The sequence below is a fragment of the Parasteatoda tepidariorum genome, chromosome 11 (assembly GCF_982258835.1).
Source record: "Parasteatoda tepidariorum strain Cologne lab strain chromosome 11, Ptep-v5.0, whole genome shotgun sequence".
NCBI classification, from domain to species: domain Eukaryota; kingdom Metazoa; phylum Arthropoda; class Arachnida; order Araneae; family Theridiidae; genus Parasteatoda; species Parasteatoda tepidariorum.
In genome coordinates this window covers 90549221-90560875 of record NC_141765.1, presented here as the reverse complement: position 1 = coordinate 90560875, position 11655 = coordinate 90549221, and positions in this window count along the sequence as shown.

Genomic DNA, 11655 nt, shown 5'->3' with positions numbered 1-11655 from the left:
TAATATTATTGAAATAACTATAATCTTTTTTTAAAATTATCGAGGTCTACTTTGCTTTTAAATTTGATGCTGCAAAAAATTCAAAAATTTAAATATTTTTAAAAACAAATAGTCTAACGCATAGGGAGTTTATGATCGTCATTACAAAAACTTAGAAACTTAAAAAATGACAGTCTATTCTCATACTATTTTATTTAAGTTATTTGTTAGCTGAAACGAAATCTGCCTATCTGACCGAATTGTATTGAGGGTTAAAAAACAAACATTTTTAAATTATCGTTATACGAGTTTCAGGCCAAGTGAAAATGAGAGGAAATTATTTTATGTTTTATTAATGAAAAAAGTGGTTTGCGAAAATCTTAAATTATTTTAAAGAAAATATAGTAGAATTTTCCAATTGAAATCAAATTCCACAGAGGAGAATAAAAATCTTGACTAATGAAAACTATGAAATTAGACAAAAAATATATAATTTTTCTAACAGTTGACTCATTGCAGTGGTTACTGAACAATCATCGCCAGTTATTCTAAGAGTGTAGTTCTAAAAGAGGACGTTATTTGAAATTTTTAGTATATTTTTTGATGTAAAAAGCATACGTGTACCAAGTCTTAGTGGATCAAGGTAATCACAAAGAAAATAAAATTTTGTCCATTAGGAATGGACAGCAATAATAATAATAATAATAATAATAAATTAAGCACATATTCTAAAAAAATGTTCAACCCTTGGAACTTCTTACGAAGTTGATTGCATTGCGATCTGGGACGGATTTCCTATAAAGTAACAAAAAATCAAGACATTGGAGTAGATTGATATTCCTTCGTAAAAAAGCGCAGCTTTACAATTGAATTGTTCCAAAAGTATTGAGAAATTGAAGCAAATAAAGACCTATTTTTCATCGGCAATTTATCGACAAAAGGCGTGTAATTCTACTGCTACTAGTTTTTGCTAGACTAAATAAGGAGATCCATACTCTGCACGCTCTCCAACATAGCTTCCCCCCTGCTTGCTCTGGCTTTCAAAGTATCAGGAACTGCTCACGAAGTTGATTTCAGATTGCTTCAGGATCCGGGGCAAATTGCCTAAAAGCAGCAGCAGCAAAGAAAAAAAAAAGAAAAAAGAAAAAAAAAAAATCAAGTAGATTAATATTTGTTTGTCAAAGAAACTGAACAATATCAAATCTTTTTTGATTAAGATTTTGTAGCAGTAAAGAAATAAAAGCAAAAATTACAGAATTGTAAGCACGAATTATACAATTGTAAGCAAAAATTATGATAAATCTTTTCCAAACAATCAAAAGTAATTTTGCAATAATATATATATACATTTTAAAATCTCAAATTTGAACTGAGCCTCCATGCAAAGTTTTTATTTGTTTGGTTCCGCAATCATTCTTGATAAATTTAAGTTAGAGATTTTAATTTCTAAGAACATGAGGAAATTCACAATAATATTCAATTTGAATATTAATCAATTCGCATATTTATTACATAAAAACTAGCTAAAAATACTTTTAAAATATTTGCTTACAACTTATGTTGATTAATTATTATTATACTAATTTGATGTTTTACCAAAATATTGTTGTTTACCTTGTATTTACCTGAAATCCATAACATAGATATTAAAAAACATTATGCTGAAAGGAAGAAAAAAATATATAACAAACAAAGAAAAATATAAGAATAAAAAGCTCTATAAGAATCTATGCTTAATTTTTTACCTATAATCTTTATTCGATGTTAAAATGTATAATGACTGTTGATTAAGATGTTAAATTGGAACAATTGTGAGCAGAAATCCAAATAAATTAAGTATAGTTTTTAAAAGCAAATATATTTTTACAATCCTTAGTATTTGACAATCCTTTAATAAAATATAGAGAAAAGGCAGTAATTAATATATATTTACAGCTCACAGTATTAAGATTGCTTTCCTCTTTTGTTCACTGATTTTTCATTGACACCATAATGTATTTACTGATTACTTAATGAAAAATATATAAGAAATATTTCATGAAAATAAAATATGACTAACGCATACATGTGACGCAATTAGTGTGACCAATATAAAACAAGTGACCCAATTTGTTTAAGCAATAATGTTTGATTTGAGGTCCTATTTATTGAGTGTATGTAAATTTTTTGTATGAGCTCATAACAAAGTGTTGAATTCAAAAGCTTTAAAAAATTTTAGACCTATACTTTTAACTTCAATGCGAAATAGACTTGATTAAAATCATCAACAAAAAGAGGGATTTTTTGCATGAAGTTTACTAACATAATTAGAATTATTTAAAATATATCCTTTTTGCATTCTTTTCCCTAGTTCAAAACATTTAGTTACAAATTTACACGAAGCAAATACATAACGTCTTAAAAATTCTTAGATTTCAATAACACTTCTGTAGATGGCACCACCACAATCTTTCTAAACTTTTTTTTTTATAAAAGATTGATGGGATTATCATAAATTTTTCAAATAATAATTAAATAAATTAGACATAATTATCATAACATAATAGCTAACATAAATAGAATTATTTAAATATATATCTTTTTTGCATTCTTTTTCCTCATTAAATGCATTTAGTTACAAATTTACACGAAACAAATACATAACGTTTTAAAAATTCTTGGATTTCAATAACACTTCTGTAGATGGCACCACCACAATCTTTCTAAACTTTTTTTTAATGAAAGATTGATGGGATTATCCTAAATTTTTCAGACAATACTTAAACAAATTAAATTTATAACCATTTGAAAATGAAAAATATTGGAGAGCAATCACATTAAAGGCTTAACAATAATAATTTATGTAGTTTCATTATAAATATGTTTTGTGATAAAAATGATATATTTTTGAACTGAGGGTTTTAGCGGCTCTGGGCGAGGGCGGAACATCGATGCATTTTATCATGGTTGGAAAAAAAAATTTTTTTTTAAACAAAGTATCTATTGAACGTTGGCTTATTTTTTATTTCAATAAAATTTTTCTTTAATAATTGTTTTCGCGTTTAACGATCAAAACTCTGACACTATGTATAAATAACACGAAATATTATCTATCAATAATACTGCAATTTAATTCTTAATAACACCACTAATAATAAAAAAAAAAGTTTTATTATTTAATTATTGCGAACTAATAACTGAATAAATAAGTCAGTTATTTTTTTTTTATCAAACTGAAAATATTAATGGATTGCAAAGAAATGTAACCAACTTAGCACGATGTTTTCCGATGCCAGGTTGACATCGATGTTTCCCGATGCCGCGAAGCACGATTCTCCCTCTCCAACATCGATGTTCGCAAGCACGCGCGATGAGCATTTTCCCTCGATCATGCGGTGACATCGATTGTCGTGACGATATTTTCCCCTATGTTTCTTCCTTCGCGAAGCATCAAGTAACGATGTGCTCACACGATGATTTCCTATGTGACTATAACTCATCGCCAATGAAAGATGAAAAGGTGCTTTCTTCATTTCGTGTAAATCCAAGAAAAGAAAGTGATTCTCGGAGGATTATTTATGTTTTGTTACTTGACAATACTTTGAGATCATTTTTGTCTTGTTGAAGAAACGATCGTCTGTTTCGATAAGACTTTTTATTTATTTACTTTTTTACCTATTTATTTTTTTGTTGTTAAATCTGAAGAACTGCATTCCCTCAATATGGATAAAATGTTTTCATTAATAATTTCATATAAAGCTGCAATTTTGCATAATGACCACGTTTTCAATTATTAAAAAATGATTATTATTATTGTTAGAAAATATTTAAAAAAAAAAATCTAATATTTTTGCAAAAAATCTTTGCAAACGAGGTTTTGAACCGACAACTTCTCAAACGCACATTTTCTTTTTAAGACAGTCGTTTCGTTTTTATTTCTTTAGCATTTTCTTTTTCGACATGACTGCTTTTTGATCTTTCTTATTTATAACAATTTTAATAAGAGTGTGCAGTTAAATTTTATTTCCACGAAATATAGTTTATCAACATAATAATACATTAGGTCATCAATAATTTTGAAAAGAAATTTTCAAATAATTGATTTTTACAATATTGAAGCCATAATAATTTCCATAATATCCTTTTTCAGGAAATTTTGTTTTTATACTGGTTTTTCTCAATTTCCTCAATTATTGAAGGTTACTACCTTCAATAAATTGTTGAAAGATATTCTTCAAGAAATTCTGGAGAATGAAAGGTCAAGAGGTTATGCGCATCGGCTGTTCTAAGTTTTCTAGCTTTCTCAATCCATATATATTTTTTTTAAAATCTTTTTCTATTACGTTTTTTATTTTTCTGTTTATAAAGATTTTTAAATTGTTGGCTCAATGCACATTTAAAATTTTATTTTTATAATTGTATCTATTTTATTTTTACAGTTGGCTGACATAATTCGTTTATCCAAAGATAATTTTATGTAAAAATGATTTTAATAAATTTTTTTATTAGTAATAGTCGAAAAAAGTTTGAATTGTAAGGTATAAAATTTTTTTTTAAAAATATAACTTTTTATTTTAAAATAAAAAAGTTAAAAGAAATTAGTTGAATAGTTTCTGAAAAATAAATTTAAAAAAAATCAGACTTTTTGAAATCCAATTATGAAGTCAACAGTAATTTTTTTTTCATGCACTGCACTCTATCCACAAATATCAAATATTAATTGCTAAAATATCCATGTTAAGATAAATTTATTACAATATGAGAGCTGAAAAAATGCACCAATTTCTTCTAATTTTATTTTCTAGAAAAATTATTTCTTAATGTAAAAATTTTTTAATGTGTTTTTGTCTAAGATACCTAACCATCTTTAAGAATATTGAAAATTAACAATAATTTTTGTTGGCTAAGGTTGAAATACTATTCTTTTTTTTTTTAATTCATCCTTAAAGATAATTTCTCATTTTTTTTAAGCTGCATGTAAAATTTTAATGAATTATTCGTTTCACTAGTTAACTATTTATTCAATACCCTCTTTCTTTACTTTAAAAACTTCCGATTGTTTTCAGAAAAGTTTGAAAAGATGTGTTTTATTTAAATTGACAAAGACAGTCTATCGAATTATTTTAATACAAAATAAGAAAATAATCAATTTACTAAACATTGATGTACCCGGATATAAAGTCATATATTTAATTTACTCCTATCTTTACTTTTTTCTCTTATTGATTATATAACTTTATTGATATTAAATACCTATAAAATGAATATAGTTCGTATAATGTAAATTTGATGCATTTTGGCAGATTTTCACTTTTATAAATTTTTTCTGAATATCCCCCTTGAAATCTTACTCTCCTTTTTCCACAAACACACAAAGTTTAAATTCTAAAAATCTAATATATATATTTAAAATTTTAGATTTAGTCTTACTTTACAGTAGCATCAAATAAAAAAAAAAGTAAAGGTGTGCAAGAATGCAAAATTTGGCAAAACCAAATGTGAAATAGTAATGTGACATCGCTATGTATCGAAACATCACGATGTTTGAGTGGCGATGCATCACGATGCTGAAATCTTAACATCGCCCAGTCCTAACCCTAACTACATAATTCATAAGTTTCAGAATTTCTTACTTGTATTGAAATAAATGTGTATAAGATTAAATGGGTATAATTGAAGTACCGTCATTCGGGGCTACTTTGTGCAGGATTTCGCAGTTTTTGAACTTTGACATGTAAAAAAACTATGTTAATTCAAACTTTAGTAAAATTTATCGATATTATATTCATAACTGGACTCAGACGAGTGAATTTGATAAATATTGGCATTATTTGTATGTAATATTTACGAGTAATAAGTCAAAACATACCTTGCACAAAGTAGCCCCCAAATGGGGCTACTTTGTGCAGCGATAGGAATTCAGTTTAATAATTATGTTTTTAGTAAAATATTGATATAAAATTGTTAAAAAAGTTAATTGTTGACATTTTTAAAGACAAAAACATCAAGATATGTAAAGATATTAGTTTGAAAATAATTTTCAGCGTCAAAAAACCATTTTTTTGAAGAATTTTTTTCTTAAAAAGAATGTTTATTTCAAAACATTTGAGTTTAAACAAACGAAAACCATATACATTTTTAAACATTGAAATGGATGAAATTTTAAAAATAATAATTATTACATATTCATTAACATTTATAATATTGTTAAATTTGAACATAACATCCTTGAATGAACATGACAGAACTTGTTCTTCAGTTTCTGTCAAAATTACCCGATGTCCTATAAAATATATTTTTATGTGTTAATTCGTTTGATTAAGTCACTAGAAAAATCTTTGTAGAAGAAAAATAATAGTTTACCAGGAAGTTTCACGTGTTTCTTGTGAATTTTATTAGAGATAGTATTTCTGTGGATTTTGTACTTCCGAGAAGCTTCTGCAATCGACATACCACCAACAACTGCTTGCAAACATTGTTGCAGCTTTTCTAAAGTGTAATCACGGTAGTTTCTCGTTCCAGGTATTTTTTTTATAACGTCTGACCATTTTTCTGTCGGAAAAAAAAACGAATGAAACTTTGCACAAAGTAGCCCCAAAATGCATTTTTTTTCATTTTCCATTTATTTGTTATTAATTTTCAAATTTTTTAAACTCTAACATGATATAATTGTTTATTAATATATAAATAAAAAATTTTGCACTTACGACAATTTTTTTATCAACGTCTTTGCATTTCACAGCTAAAGTTTCCACGCACACTTTTCGACATCCGACGTCCTCGGAAAGTTGTTGACATTGGATGAACGAAACACACTCTGAGATTGTTTTAAAATTCGAAAAAATGTTTGTAGTAATAGAAGAGACTTCTATCTTCAAATTCCACACATTTTTAACGTGAAATAAACATAATACTGAATAGCAGCACTTGAAAAATGCCAAATTCGAATTTGCACAAAGTAGCCCCCGCTGCACAAAGAATGACGGTATCATTTTTGGTAATAGTACAACAACAAATTATTTTACATATTACAATGAGCACATTAAAATATGAAAATGATATGAAATGAATAAAGAAGAATTATACTTTAGAAGTTACTTTCTAATCTACATTTACGCTCTTAAAGAGAGAGAGAGAGAAAGAATATTTTGTTTCTTAATTTATTAACTTATTCCTGAAATCTAAGAATAAAACATTCATTATTAATGAGATTTGATATCAATGTTTTATTATCACAGACTTAAGGTACCTGAATACATTCGGAGTGAAAATTTTGAAATTTTTCATTTAGAAATTTTTTATGTAGAAATTTTTTATTTAGATTTATATATGTATTATTTATATAATGGGTTAAGTCTTTAACACTAAAACATGGTATGAATACAAAAGAACGAAAATTAAAAAGAAATATGTGGGAGAATGGACTAAAAAATTGAACTTTTTTAAAAAAACACATAACTTTGTTAAAATTTATTAATCTGCAATCGAGAATAGACTAAGGATTAGACATAATATTAATATTTAGATATTTTACAGCAAACATAGAAACTTATTCGGCAAATAAGGCCAAAAATGCCGATTAATTATTTTTACTTTAGCTGTAATACAGAAGAAAAAAAAATCGTTTACTAGTCCGTAGTCTATTCCTAAGACATTATGTGTAGAAATATTCTTTCTAAATTTCAAGTATTTTGAACAAAAATATTTCAGAGAATTTTCATTTAAAATGAAAGAAAATAATCGAAAAATTAGTTATATGAGAAAAAAGTAAAAAAAAAAAAGAGATAGTTATTAATTTAATAACTAATATCGATGTTTTCTGTTTTAATTGGCGTAGAAACAAATTCAAATGGTTTTTGAAAGAGAAAGGTCCTTAGTTTTATTTTACATAAAAATAAAAAATGATATTTAGGTTAAAGTCAGCCTAAAAGGTATATACATATCAGATAAGGCAGTACTGTATAAATAATAGTTTTTAGATAAATCCATGATGTAAAAACGATTCAAACAGATAATTTTCTTAATTAAATATTTTTAAGTCATGCCAACCCTACATTTTATATTTTTGAACTACAGCAGTTCTTAAGGATTGCCGCTCCACACACTCACAAATCGGCAATAGTTCAAGTTTTTAATGCAATTAATTTCTATGATTTGAGTTGACTAAAAGTTCCATGTTACTATTTTAAAAATTACACTCCTGATACAAAGGAAGATTAACTGAAATGAAATTAGATACATTTAGAAATATAAATTATAATTCGTATGAATTATAATTTAGCACATGTAAAGAAAATTAGCACATGTAAAGAAAAATTTGTAATATATAACCATTAACCATCAAATCTGAATTTTTGGCAGCCCTGGGCGGTGTTCTCTCACCCTTATGAACGGCGCTGTTCGCACTATTTTTCAAGTAAACAGCTGATTTTGAAAATTGAAATAAAATACATGCACAGTAAGAATAATTTAAAAGTAGGAAATTAAGTATAACAGCCACCGTGAACATGGTAACATTAAGCTTTCTGTGATAATATTGTGGTTCGACTAACACATTCATTCTCGAAATTGGATCGTACACAACTGACTATTAAAATTGTTACACCAGGAGGGAATGCAAATAACAGATTGATATTTATTGGGCACATACATTATAGCTGGAAGAACAAGTGATTACATTTTCAGAATCCTGAGGAATCAGTACTCAGAGCAGCCTCCCCTGGTAGCAATAACGGCAGTTATTCTCCTGGGCATCGAGTCGAACAGAGATTGTATAGCATGGGCGGGTACAGCATTATATGCAACTTCAACATTATGCCAAAATTAATCGACCGTAGTGTCAGACAGGTGGTGGTGGGAAAGTTTTCGGCAACCATTGACTAGACGTTTTCAATTGGTGAGAGATCAGGAGAACGTTCTGGCCAGGACAACAGGCGAACATGTTCTGTGTTACGTAAGGTCAGGACAGTGCGGGCAACATGCGGTCGTGCATTGTCCTGCTGAAACGTAGCGTTATGGAGGCCTCGGAGATAAGGCAGAGCAACAGGCCCTAACACATCAGAAATGTAACGGTTGCTGTTTAAAGTGCCAGCAATGCGAACAAGAGGTGATCGAGACGTGTATTCAATGGCACTCCATGCCATTACTCGAGATGATGGGCCAGTATGACGATGTCGAATGCAAGCTGTCAATGGGCGCTCTCCACAATGTCGCCAAACACGGATGCGGCCATCATTATGCTGTTTACAGAACCTGGATTCGTCAGAAAAGACGACGTCATGCCATTCCTGAATCCAGGTTCGTCGTTGATCACACCTTCGGAAGCGCTCTTGCCTGTGGTGCAGCGTCAAGGGTAGCCGAAGTCATGGTCGCCGTGCTGACAGTCCATGCTGTTGCAAACGTCGTCGAACTGTTCGTGCAGACACTTGTTGTCTTGCAAATGATCCAATTTGTTGACTCGGGGTTTGTGACGCAAGTGTACGATCCCTTAAGGCCATGTGGATAACATGTCTGTCTTCTCGGCTGTAAGTAATGGGGGGCCACTGAGATCCTGCACGGCCTTCCATATGACCGCCATGAACCTATCGATTCCATATTCTGCTAACCGTCGTGAGATCTCGACCAACGCGAGCAGCAATACTTCGGTATGATAAACCGCAATCCCGGTTGGCCACAATTCGACCTCGATCAAACTCAGACACGTGCTGGTAGGCATTTCTCCTTCTTACACAATTCCCAGACCGTCGCCACTAGCCCATTGTGCAGCTCTAGTGCGACGTAAATTAACAACAACAACAACAACCTTCTTACACAAGGCATAACAAAAACTTTTTTACTCAAGAACAAAGCTCAAATTCAATTTCTGTGTGAGAAACTTACTGTCAAATCTCTTCTATTATTATACACGTTGTAGGCGTCGCTACAGCCGCCTGCTTTGCATGAATGCACAGATAAGCTAATCATTTGCATACCACAACATGCTTTATCCACATGCAAATTTTACGTTCGTGGTGCGTCGGCTTCCTGGTGTAGCAATTTGAATGGCCAGTTGTGAATTAGATATTATTAGATACAATTTTCCCCCCAAATTTGTTTAATTTTTGCGCAGTTAAAAATTCAGATAACACTTGAGCTTTAAAACAGTTAAATTTGTTTCCAACCTCCGATATTTAATTTACATCCATTCTGTACATATACCACATTTTATGTAATAAATATCTTTTTCATGAAGTTTTCGTTTTCAGATCAAAAATCCTTACTGTCCACATCTTCCTCTTCTACTATTATACTTTTTAAACCTTTATTTTAAAATTTTGATGTGAAAAAATTAAAGTTTCGATACTTTCGTCATTGATAATTTTTTTTATATATTTATACCCTGGTCTAAAGACTGAGAAGTCATAAATTTTTTAAATACATACATTTTGAAGTGAAAATTTATAAATGAAAATATATATATATAAACATGAAAGAATTGGTAAATTTAAACTAAATAACTTAATAATATATTAATTGGTAAATTCAAACTTCTGAAGCTAAATGAATTATAATATTGGAGTTATTATAATTATACCAAATCTTATGAAATTTGCGAGATTCACGAACGAATTCCTTTGTCTAAACATTTCTCATGAATAACAGTTATGTGAATGAATAATTTTTTTTAAATTACTGACATTAAGAAGTAAAAACATGACCCTCAACAAGCAAAATCAATATTAAAAACGATTTTCTTTTAAGGAAACACCTTTTTTTATTTGTTTTACTCATATGCTCAAAGTGTGTTTTTTTTCTTTTGTACGCAAATGCTCAATAAAATTCATTTTTATCCCATATAGCCTATGAGTGTCGATAATGTATCAATCATTCAAACAATTCTCCGGGTGCAAAATCAACCCACAACCTCAATATCCTTCAATTGTTTTGAGCAGTGTATATATAATAAAAATTTAGAATTAAAATTTCGTGCTTAAATTTTCTTTTTAACAATTAATATTATTAATCGTTGGTAGCATACTGTTGTAGTGAAGAAGTTTAATAAATTAAAGCGCCTTGAAATTGAAATTCCATTTGGACGAATACGAAAAAGCATATATTTAAAATTATTTCTTAGTGGTTTAAGTATCTTTAATTTTCAATAACCTATGTTAGCCTGCATATTTATTTTTAGCACACGTTTCTACTTCTATATTTGAATTATGAATTTAACGAGCTTAAAGAATATTTAATTTTTACCGGAGAATTTTGTCTGCTTGTTTAGAATTTGTCAGCTAACACGTTGAAACAGTGAAATAATAAATAAAAAAAACTCGTTTTTTTTTCCTATATTGCATGCGAACAACTCAACGTTAAGGAATAGAGTGCCCTGGCAATCGTTAAACCAATTCAAATGATATAAAAAAAACGATATAAATCTGTAATAGCAGTTTTCAAATCTTTCGTATTTTTGATATTGTTATTATACAATGATATGATTAGTATGATTCAGATTCGCAAATTGAGATGAGGCAGTAGCGTACCTAGAACTTTTGCCGCCCGGGGCGATCTCCAGTTTGCCGCCCTTTCTATTATAAGTCAATCAAATAGTGGTTTTTATAAATTAATACACATAAATAAATTATTAAGTTATTTAATCAATATTAATTAATACACAGAGTAAATTTTTTTAGACATATTTGTATGCACTCGTAAACATAT